Below are 21,424 nucleotides of genomic sequence, written 5' to 3'. Positions count from 1 at the left end.
TGTTGACTATGGAAATAGGAAAAGTAGGAACAAACAAGGCCTCTCAAGGTGGCATGTGCCACCATACTTGGCTAATATTTAAATTGTTTTGTAGAGACAATGCCTCACTATATTGCCTTTGTTGGTCTTGAACTCATGGGCTCAAGCGATCTTCCTGCCTTGGCCTCCCAAAGTGCTGGGATTACAGGAATGAGCTACCATGGCCTGGCCCAGCTTGGCATTCTTTGGCTTGTATATATATCACTCCAATCACTGCCTTTATCACTAGGCTCAGGACCAATGCCATGTCATGTCTGCTCATATTTCGTGGTCCAAAGCAAGTCACTAAGTCAAGGGGCAGAGAAAGTTACTACCTCGAGTTGGAGGAGTGGCACAATTATGTGGCAAAAAATATGGATACAGGGAGGGATGGAGAATTGGGTCCTCTAATTGATCTAACTCAATACCTGGAGTATTACTAGTCTTTCAAGACCCTGATCCCCATGCATCCAGCTTCTGTTGGAGCCCTGTATTAGTTGCTAGGGCTGCCATAACTAAGTACCACAAACTTGGTGGCACAAACAACAGAAATGTACCCTCTCACAGTTCTGGAATCCAGATATCTAAAATCAAAGTGTCAACAGGTTTCATCCCTTCTAAGGACTGTAAGAATCTGTTCCATGCCTTGCTCTTAGCTTCTGATGATTTGCTGACCATCTTGTCATTCTTTTTTTTTCTTTTCTTTTGAGACTGGATCTCTCTCTGTCACCCAGGGAGGAGTGCAGTGGCACGATCTCAGTTCACTGCAACTCCTGCCTTCTGGGCTCAAGCGATCATCCCACGTCAGCCTCCTGAGTAGCTGAAACTACAGGTGTGCACCACCATGCTTGGCTGATTTTTAAATTTTTTTGTACAGATTATATCTCACTATATTCCCTTCACTGGTCTTAAACTCATGGGCTAAAGCAATCCTCCTGCTTCAGCCTCCCAAAGTGCTGGGATTACAGGCCATGAGCTACCTTGGCCTGGCCCAGCTTGACATTCTTTGGCTTATAGACACATTGCTCCAGTCACTGCCTTTGTCTTTCCATGGCATTCTTCCTGCATGTGTGTCTGCATCCTCATTACCCCTTTATATAAGGACATCAGTTATATTAGATTAGCAGTCCTCCATGCTCCAGTATGACCTTAATATAATTACATAGCCAATGATCCTATTTCCAAATAAGGTCACATTCAGAGGCACAGGTGTTAAAAACTTGTGATGGCTAATTTTTTGTGTCAACTTGGCTGAGCTAAGGGATGCCCAGAGAGCTGGAAAATTTATTTCTGGTTGTGTTCATGATGGTATTTTTGGAAGAGATTAACATTTGAATTCATAAACTGAGCCAAGAAGAACCACTCTCCCCAGTGTGGTTGGGCATCCAATCCACTGAGGGCCCAAGTAGGACAAAAAGGCAAAGGAAGAGTGAATTCACTGTCTCTTCCTGAGCTGGGACGTCCATCTTCTGCCCTTGAACATCAGTGCTCCTAGTTTTTGGGCCTTCAAACTCAGATTGGGACTTATACACCATTGGCTGTCCTGGTTCTATGGGCTGTGGGCTTGAACTGGAACTATACCATTAGCTTTCTGGGCCTCCAGCTTGCAGATGGCAGATGGTGGGATTTCTTATCCTTCATAATCACACAAGCCAAGCCCTCATAATAAAGCTGTTTTTATATATCTATATTTTAATCTATATCTTCTCTGGAGAACGCTGACCAACACAGACTTTAGCATATAAATTTGCAGGGCAGGAGGTGGGACACAATTCAGCCCCTAATAACCCCCAACTAATTTTGAAGTGTGAAGGGAATGAGATGGTGGAGGGGAAGTAAAGGCAGGATCACTGTACTAGTACATACTAGTCATAAGCCTGGTCAAAAATAAAATAAAGGAAATGTTTGCATAGTAGAGTCCAGAGGAGATAAGAGGAGGTGAAATCACATGCATTGGTGAAAGATTTGTCTTTACAAGCAAAACAAATTTTAAAAACCTAATCAAACACAAATTTTAAAAAACCCTCTATATTCTCTGACAGGACAACTTTTATCTTACAGATGAAATATTCATTAACACATACTGGGTGCCTACTGTGTGTCAGGCATATTATCTCCTATCCCACAATAACCTGAAAGGCTGGCACCACTATCTCCACTTTATATGTGAGAAACCTGAAACCAAGAGAAATTAGAAACATAGTTTGATTCATAGTTTATAAAGCACCAGGTTGTCCAACCCCAAGCATGCCTGTTTCATCTCAACCACTTCTCTGTTGTTGAGTTACTGCTGCTTTTACACAACTTGAGAAAATCCCAGATGTCATTGATTAGGAAATGATGTACTAAAATCCCTCCTGTTTGGCCAGTGTTTCCCATGGGATAAGAGGACAGCTTGATTAGCCTTTTTTTTTTTTTTGGCCTCTGAGGTCCACCTTTAGGAACACCTTTAATCATAAATTCTTAACACTTTACCTTATCCAGGTAGAATGGTAAAATTTCTCCTCTTGTTCTTGAGACCTTTTCCAGGCTTTCCTTATAATATCCATCATGTACTAATCAATTTGCTTATTTGTGCTTTCCTTTCTAATTCAACTGAAGTCCAGAATTTTCTTTCATCTTTGTATCTCCAGTGCCTAATATAGTGACTGACACATGTTGGGGGAGGGACTTAGTGGGAGATGTTTGGATCATAGAGGCGGTTTCCCCATGCTGCTCTCCTGATAGTGAGTGAGTTCTCACAAGATCTGATGGTTTTCTAAGGGACTCTTCCCCCTTCACTCTCTCTCTTTCCTGCTGCCTTGTGAAGGTGCTTGCTTCCCCTTCTCCTTCCACCATGATTGTAGATTTACCCAGCTATGTGGAACTGTGAGTCAATTAAACCTCTTTCCTTTTAAATTACCCAGTCTTGGGTGTTTATAGTAGTGGGAAAACAGACTAATGTATCAACATATGCAAACAGAATTTGCATATGTTGGAGACAGAAAATCTCTCTCTCTCTCTCTCTCTTTCTCTCCTATTAATTCAATTAATTTTCTCAAGAACCCTGTCAGGAACATGCTCCTATTGTCCACATTTTACAAAAAACACTGAGATTTAGCAAAACAAAGTATCTTGCCCAAAGTCACCCATGTAATAAGTGGAAGAGCCACTCAAGGCCCTTGGTCTGCCCGTGCCTGCCAGTGCTCTTGATAACACAACATGGAAAGTGCCCTTTAACAATGATTGGCAGTCAATTAATTACTTTAGAATTTCATTCTAACCTTAGAAAATCTTCCCTTCCCTTTTCCAATAACGGATATAAAATAGAGGAACCTCATTTATGTTGAGGACAGGAACCCGACACTTCTGTCTGTGTCAATAGTCTCTGGCTCAGTGACTCCCATATATGGGTGCTCAGTAAATGTGTAGGAGCCCAATACAGGACATGTTCAGTCTTTATGCTAGAGGTGTCTTGGGCACAGAGGGCCAGGGTGACCTTTCCAAGATCAATCCCATGCCTCTTGGCTCAAACGCGAATCCATCTCTAGAACCTGGGGATATATATTATATAATGTTCTATATACTTTACATAATTTGTTCTCATGATACTTGCTTGGGTAAGTATGAGAATTATTTCCATTCACATGAAAAAAGGTGGTCTTGGAGAAAGGCTAAATGACTTGCCCAAGTTCACACAGCTAGTAAGTGGCAGAGCTAAACTTTAGACCCAGTCTTCTTTCTCCCCAGCCCCTCTGCATTTTCTCCAGTGTAGCCTACCAACAAATCAGAACTGTTTACTTGGAGATTTTCAAACTGGCCGTGACGTGACTTGTTGAGGCCACACACGTATAAAAGAGGGAGGGAGCTGTATTCTTTACTCTGTGCCAGATTTTGCTCAGATATGAAAATAAAGCTACTGAAAAACTAGAACAGAAGCTGTTGAAACTTTTTGCTCAAAGACGGGTAATAGGTCTTTAATAATCCAGACACATGCTGCAGTCCAGTTGATCTACAGCCAAGAGTGCATTTGCAGGATAGCAGTTAGCTGTGGTCTCTCCAGTCAAGGAACAGGATTAACCTAATTAGCCACGAATGTCACCAAATGCATGACCTGAAAAGGCAGGCAGGGGTTGCCCAAGCTAGAATAGCCAGCCACCAACAGTCATTTAGAGTACCTCATACAGAGAAGGGGACTTATTTCAGTGGCATTTCAATTAAACACATCACTAAATCATACAGACACATGCAAATATAAAAATGCAAATTTGAAATGCAACATTTTCTTATAGGTGATTTTGGGACTGAAACAGGGGAATGAAACTTCACACAACCACTGTTTTGTCCCCGGTGGATTCCTAGGGAGTATCTCAGTGCCTTGCACTCAATACTGTTTACTGAATAAAGGAATCAATGAGTACAAACATGTTCTTACGAAAGCAATCACCCATAAAGCTACACACATCTCTAATTCTCATTTGGTTTTAACTTCCCCATTGCAGTTAAAAGTCTACCTTCATTTACACGCATGTCAACCAACATCCCCCAACAAAAAAAAGAAAGTTGCATGAAAAAAATAGAAAAGCTATGAATTGCCACCATGTCCCAGATTTTCCAAATAATCCTGCCATTCGGAAGCCTGTTCATAGCCCCCAAAGTACTGAAAGGCCTTGCAAAATGCTCATAGGTGAAACAGCAGGAAGCATCTAGAGCCATCTCAGAGGGAGCCTTCTGCTTCCAGAAATAAAGTCACACATTCACAGGTGCTTCCTGTTTTTTCAAACACCTTGCCCACCTTCTGCACACCAAGCGTGGATTCTGCAAAACGTGAGCCCAACAGGAAGCTGCCTGCAATTTCAGGTAGCTTTTCTGACTCTTAAAGGGATCTCAAGTATACTTTCAGAGAAATGCCAGCAAAAACTGTAGTCATTCGGGAAGGAATAAGTCTGGAAGAAAAAGATACAGTGAACTAGCACAACGAGGGTGAGAACATTTTTCATGAAACTGCTGTCTGTAAATTACATTTTAAAACAAATAAATGTGTTTTCTTTAGGTTTTTCGCTCCTGTGGGTGGAATTAGGAGAACCGACTGTAAGCGGGTGGGGTTTGTCATATCTCCGCTGTGAGGGAGGAAGAAGGAGGAGGAAGGCTGGGGTAGAGAGGAGGAAGGCTGTGGTGGAGAGGAGGAAGGAGACCCGCATGGCTGGAATGTCTCCACTGAGCTCAGGGGGATGAATTCCTCTGAGACTTCTTGCATTTGAGGAAGCTCACAAACCCTTCCTGAGATCTCAGAATAACCTTGAAATGAACATGTAGAACACTGATTAAGTTGTGAGAGTGTTCACAGTAAGCTTCGATTGAACTATTCTAGGGAATTTCTTCTTAACATGGTCACAGGTGGATGAGTTGGGAAGAAAATGCCACGGGTGTTGTACTCAGTTTTAAAATGAATTCAGAGAAGTTGTTCAAGGTGATAAGTGCCATGTCACATATCATAGGTCTTGGATAATTTAGGGTGATTTTTAAAATGTAATTATAACTGCTAATTGCATAATTACTGCTAACAGTACTGGTTCAGTTCCAAGTATGTATTCTCACATTTGCTTTTGTTTTCTTCTATATTTTCCCATCCGTCTTGCCAAATTAAGGTAAATCATGTAAATAATTTTGCTTATTAAATTGACTTCTTAATGTTCTTTTTTTTCTGAAATGAAATTAAAAACAATATCTACAAAGTTAAGTTTCTTCAACTTAACTGGTAAAAGGGCTGCATGGGAGAATGTTTCTCTGCTGAAATTCAAAGAAATGTCTTTAATCTACAATGGTCAGAACTAGTCCATATAAATCCTCCCTGAGCTTACCCTTAGCAGGGAATTAAGGGAACAAAGTTAAGAGCAGTTAACTTTGTTTTGCTTGTAGTAACAAAAATAGAAACACCTGAACATCTTATATGACCAATAGAAGTTTTATAATCCTTTTTTAAAGGAAACTTTATACACGTAAGGGTTTGAAATAAATTAATCCTTTTTTTTTTTTTTTTTTGAGACAGAGTCTCGCACCGTTGCCAGGGCTGGAGTGCAGTGGCGCGATCTCGGCTCACTGCAACTTCCACCTCCCGGCTTCAAGCGATTCTCCTGCCTCAGACTCCCAAGTAGCTGGGATTACAGGCGCCTGTCACCACACCCAGCTCATTTTTTGTATTTTTAGTAGAGACGGGGTTTCACTATGTTGGCTAAGCTGGTCTCAAACTCCTGACCTCATGATCTGCCGCCTCGGCCTCCCAAAGTGCTGGGATTACAGACACGAGCCACCGCTACATTAATAATTTTTTAAAAACTTTAAACTCTGTTCTACACAAGAAACTATTTCTCTTCCACCTGTCCTATGTGGTTTGGTGAAGCACCATGTCACCATGTGCATATGGCTATTGAAGATCCAATATGCACATGCTATAGATTCAAACAAGTTGCTGTCCAGAAAGAACCTGACATCATCTCAGGACACACATGTCACAGTGAAATGATACCAGATACTGGCAAAGGAGGGGTAGAGTCTAGTCTTGGTTCTATCATTTACCAAGTATCTCTAGGTTTCCATTTTCTCATTAGCAAAAAGAGGAAATTGGACTATGTGTTCTGTAAAACCGCTCCTAGCTTTAAAGTGTATTGATTCTTGGGTTTTAAGAAGACCTGAAATAAAAGACAGCACATACTAAATGGCAGATAAGCTGCTATAATGGTTTTGAAAAGGAAGTGACTGCATAGGGTTGGAGCATCTGGGAAAGCCTCCGTGGGGATGAGAGGTGTGGCTGGCTCTAGAGAATGGGTGGAACCTAAGAGGGTAGAGATGAGGGGGAGCGGTTCACAGGGCACACTCAGGAGACCGGGGGATGCTCGACAGTGGCTAGATCCAAACAGACCCCCGATGCATATGTGAGTGCTAGAGAAAATCTTGTTCTTTGCCACCTTAATGAAAGAGGATAATAAGATCACTTGTGGGAAAGTTTTAGTAGCTGAGACTGCTGATCCAATGGGCACAGCATCTTCAAAGGAAAGCCAACAAGATGGGCCGTGTTAAACCCAAAACTTTGCCAAGACTCTTTGGCTGTTCCGCACCAGGGAGGTCTCAGTCAGTACTTTGTACTGCAACTATGCCCTCACTTGACTCCTCTCTTTTAAATAGCTGGAAGGCCCTTAAATAGGTTCAAAAAACCAGACTTCCTAAAAGAAAATTAGGCAAATTCTGCCACCTCTGAGCTCTGTGACCTTGAAAAGTTTGTTTTAAATGAAATAGCTCAAGGATAGAGAGAATTATCTAGAATGAAAGAATAAGTGTCCATGTGCTTGTCACCCAGCTTTGTTACATGTTATTGCTCATAGTTATTTTCTCATAGTTATTTCAGATTTTTCACAAGGAATGAAAGGTTAAAGTTGACGCTAATTATGTACTTACTACCTTTCAAGCCAATTCTCTTCCTCTCTCTCTCTTTCTCTTTCTCTCTGTCTCTGTATCCAGGAGCAAACACGTTTTGAATTTGATGTTTATCTTCCCGTGATGTGTCTGCATTTTTTGTTTGTTTGTTTGTTTGTTTGTTTTTGAGACGGAGTCTCACTCTGTAGCCCAGGCTGGAGTGCAGTGGCGCGATCTCCGCTCACTGCAAGCTCCGCCTCCCGGGTTCACGCCATTCTCCTGCCTCAGCCTCCCGAGTAGCTGGGACTACAGGCGCCCGCCACCGCGCCCGGCTAGTTTTTTGTATTTTTAGTAGAGATGGGGTTTCACCGTGTCAGCCAGGATGGTCTCGATCTCCTGACCTCGTGATCTGCCTGCCTCAGCCTCCCAAAGTGCCGGGATTACAGGCGTGAGCCACCACGCCCGGCCGATGTGTCTGTATTTATGCTACATAGTCATCTACAAATAATATTGAGTATTGTTTTGTGTTCCTAGATATTATATGAATGGCATCATACTTTGTGTATCTTTTAATATCTTGCTTTGGTAATTTGCCATTAAATTTTTGAGGTTTATCCATGCTGATACACATTATTTTCACTGCTACATAGAATTCCATTGAATCATTATTCCAAAATTTATCAATCTATTTTCTTGTTAGTGGCATCTTGGGTTGTTTAAAAGATCTTTCTATCTCGAATAATGTTGCAACATTGCCCTCACACGTGTTTCCTCCACATAGGTCAAAGCTTCCCTAGGAGCCATTGGAGGACACATTTACTGTTGGTTTTAGAAGGTATTATATAACTGCTCTGTGCTTTTCTAACAGTGAGGACTTCCAATTCTCTATATCCTTGCCCACGTGCAACATTTTAATCCTTTTCAATTTGATAGGTATACTGTTTTAATGTTCATTTACATGCCATAAAAGCCTTTTATGCTCCATTGTACAGAATACTAAAGTGAAATCTTTATTTCTCTTGCTACATACCCCAGTCTAGTTTCTTTTAGGACTAATCTACTTCCTTTCAGTTTATGGTATTTTGGTTACCAAACTAGAACTGTTTTTCTTTGAGTAAATATAACTCAAAGCAGGTGTTGACTTTGCACAGTAACAAAGAAAGGTAAATTGTTTGCAAAAGTAGAGATAACATAACTGTGCCAACTTTAAGGTTCAGAAAACATCCCTTGATTTTGTATCCAATTTTCTTTCCCTTTGGTCCTCCCACCAGTTGATAACCACCATGAACAGCCAAAATACAGCATGCAAAATTATATTTGTGATATTTGCAGCTTGACTTAAGAAAATGAAGTAGCTGAAAATCTGACAAATATGTCCTCTTGTCACTTTCCTGTCCTTGTGCAGTGGTGAGGGATTTCAGACACAAACAGGTCCCCATTAAGCTTGAATCACTCTGATAAAGCTCTGATAAGCATCAGGGTTCTGGGGCTTTTTACAGAGAAGAATTTCTTTTTCTTTATTTTTTAATTTCTGAATTTCATTGGGCAGATTAAAGTTCCTCCATTTCTTTAGAAAATCACTCTCTGCTTTTTTATGCAGTTCACAATGTACTTTCTTCTTTCACTCAGACAGGATTTAGAAGAGCAATCTGGTATTCAGCTCAGTGAAAGCATCAAAATATCTAACACTGTCAGATCATTAAATAGAACACTATATAGTTATAAAATATACATCCTAAACCATTTCTAAAAGGTCATTGAGGAACCTTAAGTGATCAGAAAAATGTTCATGAGATAAGGCTCAGTCTGTGGAAATAAACTATGTGTATATGGGCATATCAAAAACAGTTCCATCTCTATCTTTCAATCTATTTATCATCAATCTATCTAGATAAAGAGAGTATACCAAAATCTTAACAGTGAATATCTTCCAGTGAAGAGACCATGAATTATTAAACACTTAAAAACATATTTCTGATTTTCCAATAGTCCTACCATGACCATATATTATTTTTATAACCTAAAATGATTAGAACAAAAGGCACTTATTAATAAAAAATATAGTGTACCAAAGTTCTAAGAAGACACAGTCTTATAGTATGGAGGCTTGATAAAGAAATTTAATATAGTCGTTATTTTTCTTTTGACTTTCCTTTTATTTTTCTTTTTGCAAACTCTTTCTGAGTTGAATACAGGTTTGGGAAAATAACGGAATTGTAACTTTCCACATATATTTTTTAAACATACGTTTAGTAAATATAGACATGTACGAGCATGTCTAAATGGTAGCCTGTTGGGGTTTATTTGCATAAAGGGCAGAGGGTCTCAGTAATAACAAGTTATTATTTTCTTAAGGTTGATGGTTAGTACCACCATGTTCCCCCCAAAACCCCATTCACTGTGGCATGGGAGAATAATTTAACCTTCCAAGCATTGGGAGGCATGTCAGTCGAGGAAGGCAGTCATCGTCACAGGAGAGTTGTTGTACACAGGTTGAACTGGGGTTATCCTTGGGCTAAAGAAGAACCCAGTTGTACCTTCATACAGTGACAACAAGCTTCCTACCCCTCCTTCAGAGAAGAGCCATGGCCCTCAGTAGAGGGAGCTATAACAGAGAATGAGTTAAATGAATGCTTTATTAACCAGTGTTTGTGCAAATCAGTAAGTCACAGAGCACCCAGTTTCATTTGTATCCATCAATGCATCATTATATCCACAGGGAAGCACAGCAAGGAAGGACAGTAGGTGGATGATGCTGTGGGGATCTCCTACCCCTTCTGAGCTCCTATTACATCTAGTATAATCACAATCGTACATTTATTTCTTGAGTAAACAAATTTGGAGATTTTAAGATATGCTGCTTTATCCTAACTTGGTAAAACCCCTATATACAATTACCTAAAACTAGGGGGAGAATTTAAATACAGTTTTCAAGGCAATTTAGCAAGTGTGTATAAAATGGCCACACAATATGTCTGGCACTATTTGAAACATTGTAAGGCTGAAGAAATAAGACACTCCTCCAAAAAGAATATCTTAGGAACTTATCTGGATGATGAAATAGATGTACATGAAGCACACAAACAACATTACATGTTCTAGGAGGTACAGTAAAATGAAGCATCATAAGTGATGAAAGTGATCTACTGCAGATTTAAAGTATGAACTCTGGAATTGGCTCCCCTGAGTTCCAATCTCAGTTCATTGTATTATTGCTCGGTTTAAAGAAACTTAGGCAAGTTACCTAACCTCTTTATGTCTCAGTTTCCTCATCCATAAAGTGGTGAAACTAATATCTGTTTCATAAAGTAAATTACATATAATATGCTTACAAGAGGGTCTAATACACAGATGAAGCTCAAGAAACAATTACTTTTATTACTATCAAATGTCAAGAAAACTAGTTTAGAGACTACATATGATGCTTATAAAATATTTATTGTCAGGGTTGGACCAGACTTTTGAGAGAAAGTGCCTTTTAGAAATGGCAGAATGGGCCGAGCGCTGGCTCACGCCTGTCATCCCAGCATTTTGGGAGGCTAAATTGAGTGGATCACGAGGTCAAGAGATCGAGACCATCTTGGTCAACATGGTGAAACCCTGTCCCTAGTAAAAATACAAAAACTATTTGGGTGTGGTGGTGCACACCTGTAGTCCCAGCTACTAGGGAGGCTGAGGCAGGAGAATCGCTTGAACCCAGGAGGCGTAGGCTGCAGTGAGCTGAGATGTGCCTGCGCTGTGGCTCATGCCTGTAATCCCAGCACTTGGGGAGGCCAAGGCAGGCAGATCACAAGTTCAGGAGATTGAGACCATCCTAGATAACATGGTGAAACCCTGTCTCTACTAAAAATACAAAAAATTAGCGAGGCATAGTGGCACGTTCCTGTATTTCCAGCTACTCGGGAGGCTGAGTCAGGAGAATCGCTTGAACCCGGGAGGCGGAGATTGCAGTGAGCCGAGGTGGCGCCACTGTACTCCAGCCTGGGCGACAGAGCGAGAGACTCCGTCTCAAAAAAAAAAAAAAAAGAAAAGAAAAGAAATGGCAGGGTGAGATATTCAAATAAAACTTTCAGGTTGCATTTTATAAAATACTGAGGATTATTTATCCCAACAAATGCAAAATCATTTCCATAAAGAGTAGAAAATATAAGTGGTAGGAAAAAATATATCAGTTGATTATTTTCTTTAAAAAAAGAATCTCAGATCACTCATTTGATGTTTCTCTTCAGAGTTTGAAAAGTTCATGACAGCTCACAGCTCACGATGGTGGCGATCTTAAGGATACAGAAAGCTCATTCCTCATGCAGGGAAGAAGAAAATATTCTAAAGAAGAGATAAGCGTATTCCGTGAAATCAAAAAAGGTAGGAAAACAATATTTATTCATTCACTCCCTCACTCACTCAACAAACATATATTTAATGCCTACTATGCGTTAGGCATGGTACCAGAATCTGGAATCCAAAATTAAATGAGTCTCTGTCCTTAAGAGTTTACAAGACAGGGCAATAAATAAGTGATCAAAATACTAAATGATAACAGTACAAGGCATGGAGCTGAGCCTGGATAGTAAAGCAGAGGTCATGTGAGTGAGTTCTGTCTTTACTCTGACACAAATGTGGATCCGTTGAAAGATTTAAACAAGGAGAATGCTATCTATTTTCATTCTTAAAAGGTCACACTTGTTGTATAGTGAGAACAAATTGAATGGTGAATCAGAGCTGAGATTTTGTTCTTTTTACAACTGCAAAATCTTGTATAGTTTTCTATGTCTATAAAGTACAGTGAGTTCACACCCTCTTAAATCTATGTAGCTGTGAGTCCCCTCCAATCCTATTATTCATCTAGCAGTCTCCCTTCTGCTCCCACTCATTTCTCTATGATGAATAACAGAACTGCAAGTAGACAAAGAAGAATGGAGAATGAACTTGGTTTCTCTCTTTCAAATGGAAGCTAACAGAAAAGCTCACGAACTCACACCTTGAGGAGAGGGTAATATGCAGTGGCTAATAACATAGGATATTGATTTAAAAACTAGTGTTGTTCATTGCTCATTCTGTGACCTCAGACAAACTTGTCAATATTTCTGGTCTTAATATCTTTACTTTAAGATGGTAATAAAATTATTTCTATCTTTTATTTGTCAGATTCGGCTAACTACTATAACAAATAAATCAAATCTCAGCAGCTTAACACAATAAAAATGTATTTCTGGTTCAAGTTAAGAAAAGGCATTAACTAAAACAATAAGATAAGTTATTATAATATAAAATAGCAAGATAAAAACATTACATAGATAACTTATTATCTTATATACATAAACAATGTTTATTTAGGAGATGTTATAACAGAAAAATCCTCATTTATAATAACAACAAAGAATATGAAACACTTTTAAATAAACTTAAAAGGAAATGTGCAAAAACTGTATGAGGAAAGGATTTGTGAAAGATATAAAAACACTGAAGAAGAGCCAAGAAAACACTTAAAAAGAAAAACTAGGAGAAAGAACTAGCCCTATCACACATTAAAACATACTATAAAGTCTTCATAATTAGGATTGTGGTATGTAGGTGCATGACTAGAAAAATAAACTGAAAGAATAAATTAGAAAGCCCAGAAATCAACTCAAGTACATATAGAAATTTAGTATATGATAAGTGACATCCAAAAGTAGTGGGGCAAGCAAATTTTAATAGATGGTTCTGGGACAACTGGATAGCTATTGGGAATGAAATAAGTTTAGATCTGTATCTCACACCATATATAAGCATAAAGACCCAATGAAAAAGAGATAATATAAATGTAAAATAAAAAAAAACTTTTTAAAAACATACTGGAAGAAAACATGGGTGAATATTTCTATTTAACGTTGGTATAGGGAAAGATTTTCTAACCATGACTCAAAATCCAGAGGCAATTTAAAAAAAAAGATTGACAAGTGGCCAAATAAAAATAAAAATTTTTATGCATGGCAAAAACACCATAAACAAAGTCAAACAACAAACAAACTTTTAAAAAATGCTTGCAACATTAATCTTTCTATAATAAAGTACATATACTGCTAATACATTAAAAATGTCTAAAATTGAAAGAAAAGACATTTTAAAAAATTGAACTAGGTAAAGAAAGAGTAGACAATTCACAAAAAGATATATTTAAAAACCTTGTAAGATAGCAAAAAATGTTTAATATCATTCATAACTAGTGAAATGCAAATTAAAACTTTATAGGAATATTATTTTCCACCTATTAGATTAGCAAAAAATTAAAAACATGGCAATCGTCTGCAGGGAAAGAGATACTCTCACACATTGCTGGTGAAAATGTCAAGTGGTACAAGCCTTGTAGAGGGAAATTTGGTAATGCCTAAGAAACTACATACACACTTATTTTTTAATTCAGCAATTCCACTTCTAGGAATTTACCCAGAAGATACACCTCCCATAAGGCAAAAATACATTTGTACAAGGTTATTAATTATGACGTTGTTACCGCAAAATATTGGAAACAATGTACATATCTAAATATAAGAGAGTAAATAAATTGTGTACCTCTGCAGGCTCTAAGAGAAAATAAAATAGAAGCGGATTCCTGTGAAACAATTTGGATAGTTTTTCACAACGCATTAAGTAAAAAAGAAAAAAGACAAAGTGCAAAAGAGTATCTATTATGTGTCAACTTTTATGAAAGAGAGATTGGAAAAAAAAAAAAACGCAGAAAGGTTAACCCTGGAACTAAGATTGCTTATATATAGGGATAAGAGGAAGGAGTAGAGGTGCAAGGGATGATGGGGGTGGGAAAGGAACACCTCTCTGAGTATAACTCTTTGTACAGTTCTGACTTTTAGAAACCATGGTAATATTTCATATACCAAAAATATAAATAAATGACAAAAATCAAGCAGGATGAAGGGAGAACCCAAAATTCAATACAAACAATAACAAATAAGCCTAACTCAATTACAAACCACACTGAAGGGGATGAGGAAGAAAAGAATGAACTGAAGGCAACTTTGAAACCCAATGTATTATTACATACATGTATTATTAATACAATGTATATATTATATACTCTAAGACCAAAGACCAACAGGCATGTACACAAACAATGTACACTAGTTTGCAAGTTCCCCAGACCCAAAGAGGCATTGGTTAGTAATTATAAAACAAGTTCATGTATATTTTAGGATTGTGCAAATAAGTAAATAATATTTGGATAACAAGAGGGATATTTCTCACTTTAGAGAAATGAGTTACTAGTAGGGAAAGGAGGAAGGCTAGAATTAACCCTGTAGTATTGGATTGAAATCAAATGTATTGGTATGAACTGATGGTGATAGATAGATAGATGGTACATAGATAGGTAGATAGATAGATAGGTGATAGATAGATAGATAGATAGATAGATAGATAGATAGATAGACAGATAGATAGATAGATAGATAGATAGATATAAATAGGAATCAAATGTATGAACTCATGGTGATAATGATAGATAGATAGATAGATAGATAGATAGATAGATAGATAGATAGATAGATATAAATGGGAATCAAATGTATGAACTCATGGTGATAGATAATGATAGATAGATAGAAAGATAAATACTGAGATAGAGACTTAGATTGTGTATATGTACACATGTTTATTATAAAGAGATTTTCATCTAGCTTTGTCTGATGAGAGAGCGTAAATGTCATGACACCAGTAGCAATGAACACAGCACCTAGATCTTGCTTTCTAGATGACATTATTTAATAAAAGAAACCAAGGATCCTTGAGAAATGACTGAGCTCATGGCTGGGGCAGGGGAAGTACGGTGTAAGATCATCCTGGAACAACTTGTGCTAGAAAGAAAAGTAGTAAGAACAAAGTGGTGGACACATGTTGAAAGGTCACAGAAGCCAACTTGAAGGGGACCCCAATGGTCAATTCTGAGCCAATTTGAAGGACAAAGTAAATTATGATAATAATGGATTATAGCATACAGAATAAAATAAGTATTCATGACTCCATACTGATATACTTCAATAATGAAATAACTAGCAAATGGGAGAAAAGGGAAAGTTCTTCTTTACAGTAGAATTATAATTAATAAGTGTCAAATAAATTATGAAAGTAAAAAAATCACGAGTTGGTGATGAGTGGGGCAATATATAAGAAACAGGATATTTACATAGTCTTAAAGTCTCTCTCTACAAAGTCCTTATTAAATACAAAGGTAAACACAGTTCCTTTACAGTGGAGCAGCCTGCCAGACACCACCTAAACAGAGTGTTCAAGGCTAATATCACCAATAATAAGAAATATTCAACAAAAAGTACCCCTGATATATTAAGTAGCTCACAGTACCACTTCTGCGATAGTCTTACCAAATATGTATAAGCTGAATTAAATAATTATTAACTTAATCATCATCTGGATCCTGGCTATAAAACAGGCATTAATGTGATACTTGGCAAATGTTGAATAAGGTCTGGGGTTAGTTAATGGCATAATATCAATGTTAGTTTCTTGCTTTTGAAAATTATCCTGTGGTTAAGTAAAATATTAACACTTGGAGACGTTCGGTAAAAGGTATATGGGAGTTCTGTGTACTACTGGCAACTTTTTTTAGTCTGACATTGTTTCAAAATAAAAAGGCAATAAAAATATTAAAAAGAAAGAAAAGGTATTTTAAAACATTTCTACCTATGATTACAAAACTTCATTTTAAAAGAGACGACTTACCCTCTCAAAATACATTTTCTTCTCAAAATAAAAATGTTGGCTGCATGCAGTGATTCATGCCTGTAATCTCAGCATTTTGGGAGGCTAAGTTCTGAAAGTGGAGAATAGCTTGAGGTCAGGAGTTCGAGACCAGCCTGGACAACATAGTGAGACCCTATCTCTATAGAAAAAATAAAAATAAAAAACTAACCAGACATCATGGTGCACACCTGTAAGTCCCAGCTATTCAGAAGGCTGAGATGGGAGGATCACTTGAGCCCAGGAGTTTCAGACTGCAGTGAGCTATGGTTGCACTCCTGCACTCCAGACTAGGCCGCAGAACAAGACCTCGTCTCTTAAAAAAAATTAAATACATTCTTATAAAATATACATAGAGAAACATATTTATTCCATAAATTATCCCCCGGATCAATACGTTCCTTGCTCTGACCCATTGTTTTAATTTTTTCTGCTATTGTTCATATTTTCAGAAGATATGACCTGGGTAATGAAGTAATTTTTTTGTAAGTTAATCCTAGTTATATTACCTCAGTGAATTTGAGCATCTTACAGTCTAATTTTATGTACAGATATATGTTTTTCTAGGCAACAGATTTAGGGAGCTTCATTTCTATTCAAAAAGCCTAGGTATAAAGGCCTGGCATCCAGTTTGAGACCAGCCTGACCAACATAGTGAAACCTCGTCTCTACTAAAAAAAAAAAAAAAAAAAAAAAAAAGAAAGAAAAATTAGCCAGGCGAGGTGGTGTGTGCCTATAATCCCAGTTACTCGGGAGGCTGAGGCAGGAGAATGGCATGAACCCGGGAGGCAGAGCTTACAGTAAGCCAAGATCACGCCACTGCACTCCAGCCTGGGTGACAGAGCGAGACTCTGTCTCAAAAAAAAAAAAAAAAAAAAAGGCGGCGAGTGGGGGCCTAGCATCCTTACTCTATAAAGGATAGGCGCATTTTATAGACCACAAGACTCATCGCTACTCAATAGTTACCTCACATTCCTAGTGTCAAACCCGAGCACACGCATACACACACATATATACTCGCACATACACACACACACACACGTATAATGTATATATATGTGTGTGTGTGTATATACCTTTTCAATAGCTTGCTAATCATGATAAACGCTGTCTTGGCTTTTTTTTTCAAACAAAAGTTTCCACGTATTTATTACTGAACCAACCTAGCGCAGAGCACAGAAACAAAGATAAAACATTTTATCCATTAAAACATGTCCAACAGGACGGATAGTGGCAACGTTTCCAAGTTGATAAGGTAAGAGGCCAGTGACCCCAGTATAGCGTGAATCTGAGTGCCATCTCGTGTGCAAGTCCTTACAGACCCAGCAGAGTCTTCTCCAGTGTCTCCTCTTGGAGTCGTACATGTTCTTATTACCAGTTTTCATCCGATTCCACTAGGGAATGGGATGATTTTGCTTTTGTTTCTTGGCCAGAAATCGCTTGATACTGAAAAACTTGCGAGCAGACATGGTGAGGAATGGAGTCAACCGCATACACCACAATGGCAGAGAAAGGGAGAGAGCCATCTTATTTTATTTTAATGAAATATTTTACTTTGGAGAATTCAAAGAAAATATAGGAGGTCACCTGATTTTACCACCAGAGGGCATAAGACATTAAGAAATAGGGCAAACAATGCCCACTTGTTTGTGAGATTCTCTGATTTCATGGTTTGAAATCTCTAGGTGGCCACTTCAAAAAATGAACTCAAACCCTAACATGAACCAGAACACAGACCTAAAAACAAAGGTTTAATATTCTGCTACTGAAACATACCAGGAGGGAAAGCAGTTCACAGCATGCACTGAGGGCCAAAGACAAATAAGCTATCTGCAAATGAGGATAGGAAAACGTTAGGAGGGGAAAACTATCTTTTTAAAATCCTCAACCGTGTTCTCAAAAATGTAATTTATTTACATCTTTTAATTACATTATTGATTTAGGTTAAACACTGAAATGGGTTGGCAGTGTTAAATTTCATGTTTCCTCTCCTGTTGATGTTTGAGAAAAATATTACCTGGTGAATGCAATCTTACCTAGCAAAACAGGGATGAGCTGGTCTAGAATCAATGAGACCAAGGTTTTGAGTTCAAATTGTGTGTGAGTCAGTGAACCTCTCTCTAAAACAGGGCCAAGCCCTTCTCCTAAACCAGCAAATGCACATGGTGGGTAACAGGGGTAGTGGTGACACAGCATGCATGTGCATAGCACAGACCCAGCACTGCCCTGGAGAACTGAAAATCAAACTGCACATTCTGCTGATGTTGCGTCAATGGACTCTCCCCATAAATAGTATTTTGATCTCAGAGTCAGATAATTTAAATTTATCCTATTCCTCTCACCACCCTCCCCTCAACTCCCACCTTTTACATTTCTATGTTCTTCCCCACCTAAGCCCTTACCCTTTTAAAAATCTTTGCTAGGGTGCATACATGGAAAAGGGGGTGAATTACTTATTTTAATGATTTAAAAATTATTTTAATTCTGCCAGTAGTTTTCCAAACTAGAAGCAACTTGGATGGGCAGGAGATTTTGATCTTAGACATAGACCCAATTGGTCTATCTCTATTCTCTGCATGAGATGGCACCTTATCCATTACAAGGATATCATTTCCTACCTGCCCCCCTTGCTTAAAAATCTCTGGAGCTCATTTCATAGATGAGGATTTTTGAGGGAAACTGCATCTTATTTGGAATTAACATGATATTACTATATCCAAAGGAGCCCTTCTGGGTTTGAGGATAATCACGACTGATGCTGCATTTGTGCAGCAGAAAGTATCAGTGAGCCACGTGTTGTCATGTGCTGCATTCAAGTCTCTCTAAGTAGGTAAAAGTAAACTGGAGAACTGAGATAATCATCTTGACAAGTTAGTCAAAATACTCCATATTTATTCTAGATATAAGGACTGAGGGTGTGTGTTATTTAGTATGTTGTTTTATACTTCTAAAATACTTGAGATAATTGCAATGTTTCTTTTTCACTTTTTAATAATAGTACTAGATATAATTGCATTACATAAATGTTCTGTTATCTTAAAATTACTAGAGTCCATTTCTGACTAAAATATCTCATTGTTTCATTTCTAGTTCCTCAACTCCAGCTTTTTAATCAGTCTTTTATCGTCAGATTTCATTTTCCTCTTTAGAAATGGGTGAGGTGGAGCCCCAGTTGTGCTTAATGGGTATATGAAAAGAATCTTTTGAATCTTCCACTCCAGGCTGTTCTTATTGTTGTGATACCTTGGGGAATACAAATGGAGTTGAGTGGGTCCCAGAGGAAAAGCCTACCCAGAACCTGCTCAATGTGAGTTCATAGTTCACAGATTCACAGAAGCTGATCATCTTCCTTTTTTTTTTTTTTTTTGCGTTGGGCACCTGATTAACCACCATGAGTCCACACTAGAAGTGACACCGAGAAAGAGTTCAACTTCTCATTTCCCATGTGTCCCTCAAGGGTCCCTCATCACCTTCCCTTCCTGAATTCGGGTCAGATGGATTTCCTCCTTTCCCAAACTTGAATGCCTCCATTGCTCTAATGCTTGCAGAATCCACATTAATTTGGGCATTATCTGAGGCTGTGTTTGTTTATATGTGGCAACAGTTTGTAAGTTTTGCTGACATTCAAAAACAGTACTCTTGGGTCTACTGGAAAAAGCCTTGCCCTAGGGATCTGGATTGAGGTTGAAGCCATGCCCCCTCACACCTGGGTGGGCTTGGGTAAGCCCCTGGGGTAGTAGGGATAAAAACTTTAAATATTTGAAGAAAATGCAGCTTCTCTGTTTTCTATAATAGATCTACTCTTCCTCATAAACATTTGCCTCACTGGGTACCAGTGCATGGATAGCACCCTTTTATACTTGTCAATATTCAGTATTAAAGTCTCTTCTCTTTTAAATGGGCTCCCCCATGATGCATTTACTTTTGCATCTTCCCAGCTTCCTCTCTCTCCCCAGAGGGTCTTCCCAGCTTCCTCTGGATCTTCCCAGATTCCTCTCTTCCCAATGCTGGGTCTTCCCAGCTTCCTCTCTCTTCTCAGAGGCTGGGGCTGATATAATCATGTGGCAGCAAGGGAAAGGCATGCCAGAGCCTTCTGTATCCTCAGTGCATGGATAGTCCCCTCCCAGCTGATATGTCACTCAGTCTACATGGGTCTTTGGAGCATTTTTCTGGCATGCCCTCTGGTCCTGGCCATTTGCCTCTGGTTGTGCCTTCCTTCTCTACAGCCTCTGTGCATGTTCAGACCTCTGTCAATTCCCTGGTCTTCTTAGCACCAATACGTCTGCTTGTTAAGGCTCAAGGAACTTTTCAGAACCCATAGGATCAAGACTGTCACTACTATATCACCTCACATATTAACAAAGAGTCTTCCAATCTGGTCTTTTTTCCCTCAGTTCTCCAAACAGTGATGGGGAAAAATTGGACTCTTCTTTGGACTTTTCTTAGCAGAATGAATATACTAAAAACCTGCCTCTCCAATTCTCTTTTCTGTCTCCTTTTTTGCAGTCCACTGGCATGGAAGGATAAACATCCCACTTCTTTTTAACACCTGTAAGGGACTTCTTTATATATATATCCTCTTTACATATCCTCTTTTCATATCCTTTCTGAGGTGACATTTATAGTCTCCTAAAGAAATCATGGTGGACAAGTTGCAGAGACAGAAATCTAGTTCACCCACAAATCAAGATGTATCTGGAGAAATTCCAAAAATATTATCCCTCTTGCACCTAATTTTTCTAATTCTCAGTTTCCTCAGAAAAATTAAAGGTGGCAGGGCAGGTAATAATGCCTGCACCTACTCTCTAGAGGGAAGATCTCTGTGTGCCTCTTGAAATCAATTTGGGTTAAAACTGCAGGAACTAGAATTTCTCCAGATGCATTTATTCCTTAGAGGGTTTGTACCCTCAGAAGGCCTATACTGACAGACAATCCTGTCTTCTGACTTAGCCACAATACAGCATGTAAAAACGTGCACACGCATGCATGCACATATGCGTGCGTGCGCGTGCGCACACACACACACACACAGAGCCATTCTCCCCTTGCGCCCTCCTTCTCTTTGGAAATGTCCTCCAATCTGTGTTAGGCTCAAACAGGAGAAAAACCCAATAACCAAACCAAACCAAAACAATGATCCTTAAAGTCTCAATGTAATTACAAATCCAATATGTTAACTTTTCTTAAATGATTCAAAAATCCTAAGAACAGACCACAATTATTTATGTATTCATTCAATAACTTGTCCTGGATGGTTGACTATCTCAGT

General features: G+C 38.6%; 1 long non-coding RNA gene across 7 annotated transcripts in view; it reads left to right on the top strand.

The window, feature by feature from the left end:
- The first annotated feature begins 4,792 nt into the window (after positions 1–4,792).
- Positions 4,793–21,424, top strand: part of LOC117089787 — a 48,033-nt gene continuing 31,401 nt past the window's right edge. For 3 of the 7 annotated variants that reach the window (XR_004439752.1, XR_004439748.1, XR_004439750.1), the window contains exons 1-2: positions 4,793–4,980; positions 11,637–11,769. This is a non-coding gene — a long non-coding RNA (uncharacterized LOC117089787). The remainder of the gene's footprint in view (positions 4,981–11,636; positions 11,770–21,424) is intronic. The other 4 variants (XR_004439749.1, XR_004439753.1, XR_004439751.1 and 1 more) reach the window with 3 other exon arrangements.

The sequence above is a fragment of the Trachypithecus francoisi genome, unplaced genomic scaffold, assembly GCF_009764315.1.
Source record: "Trachypithecus francoisi isolate TF-2019V2 unplaced genomic scaffold, Tfra_2.0 Lachesis_group11, whole genome shotgun sequence".
Lineage (NCBI taxonomy): Eukaryota > Metazoa > Chordata > Mammalia > Primates > Cercopithecidae > Trachypithecus > Trachypithecus francoisi.
This window is presented reverse-complemented; position numbering and strand designations above follow the sequence as displayed.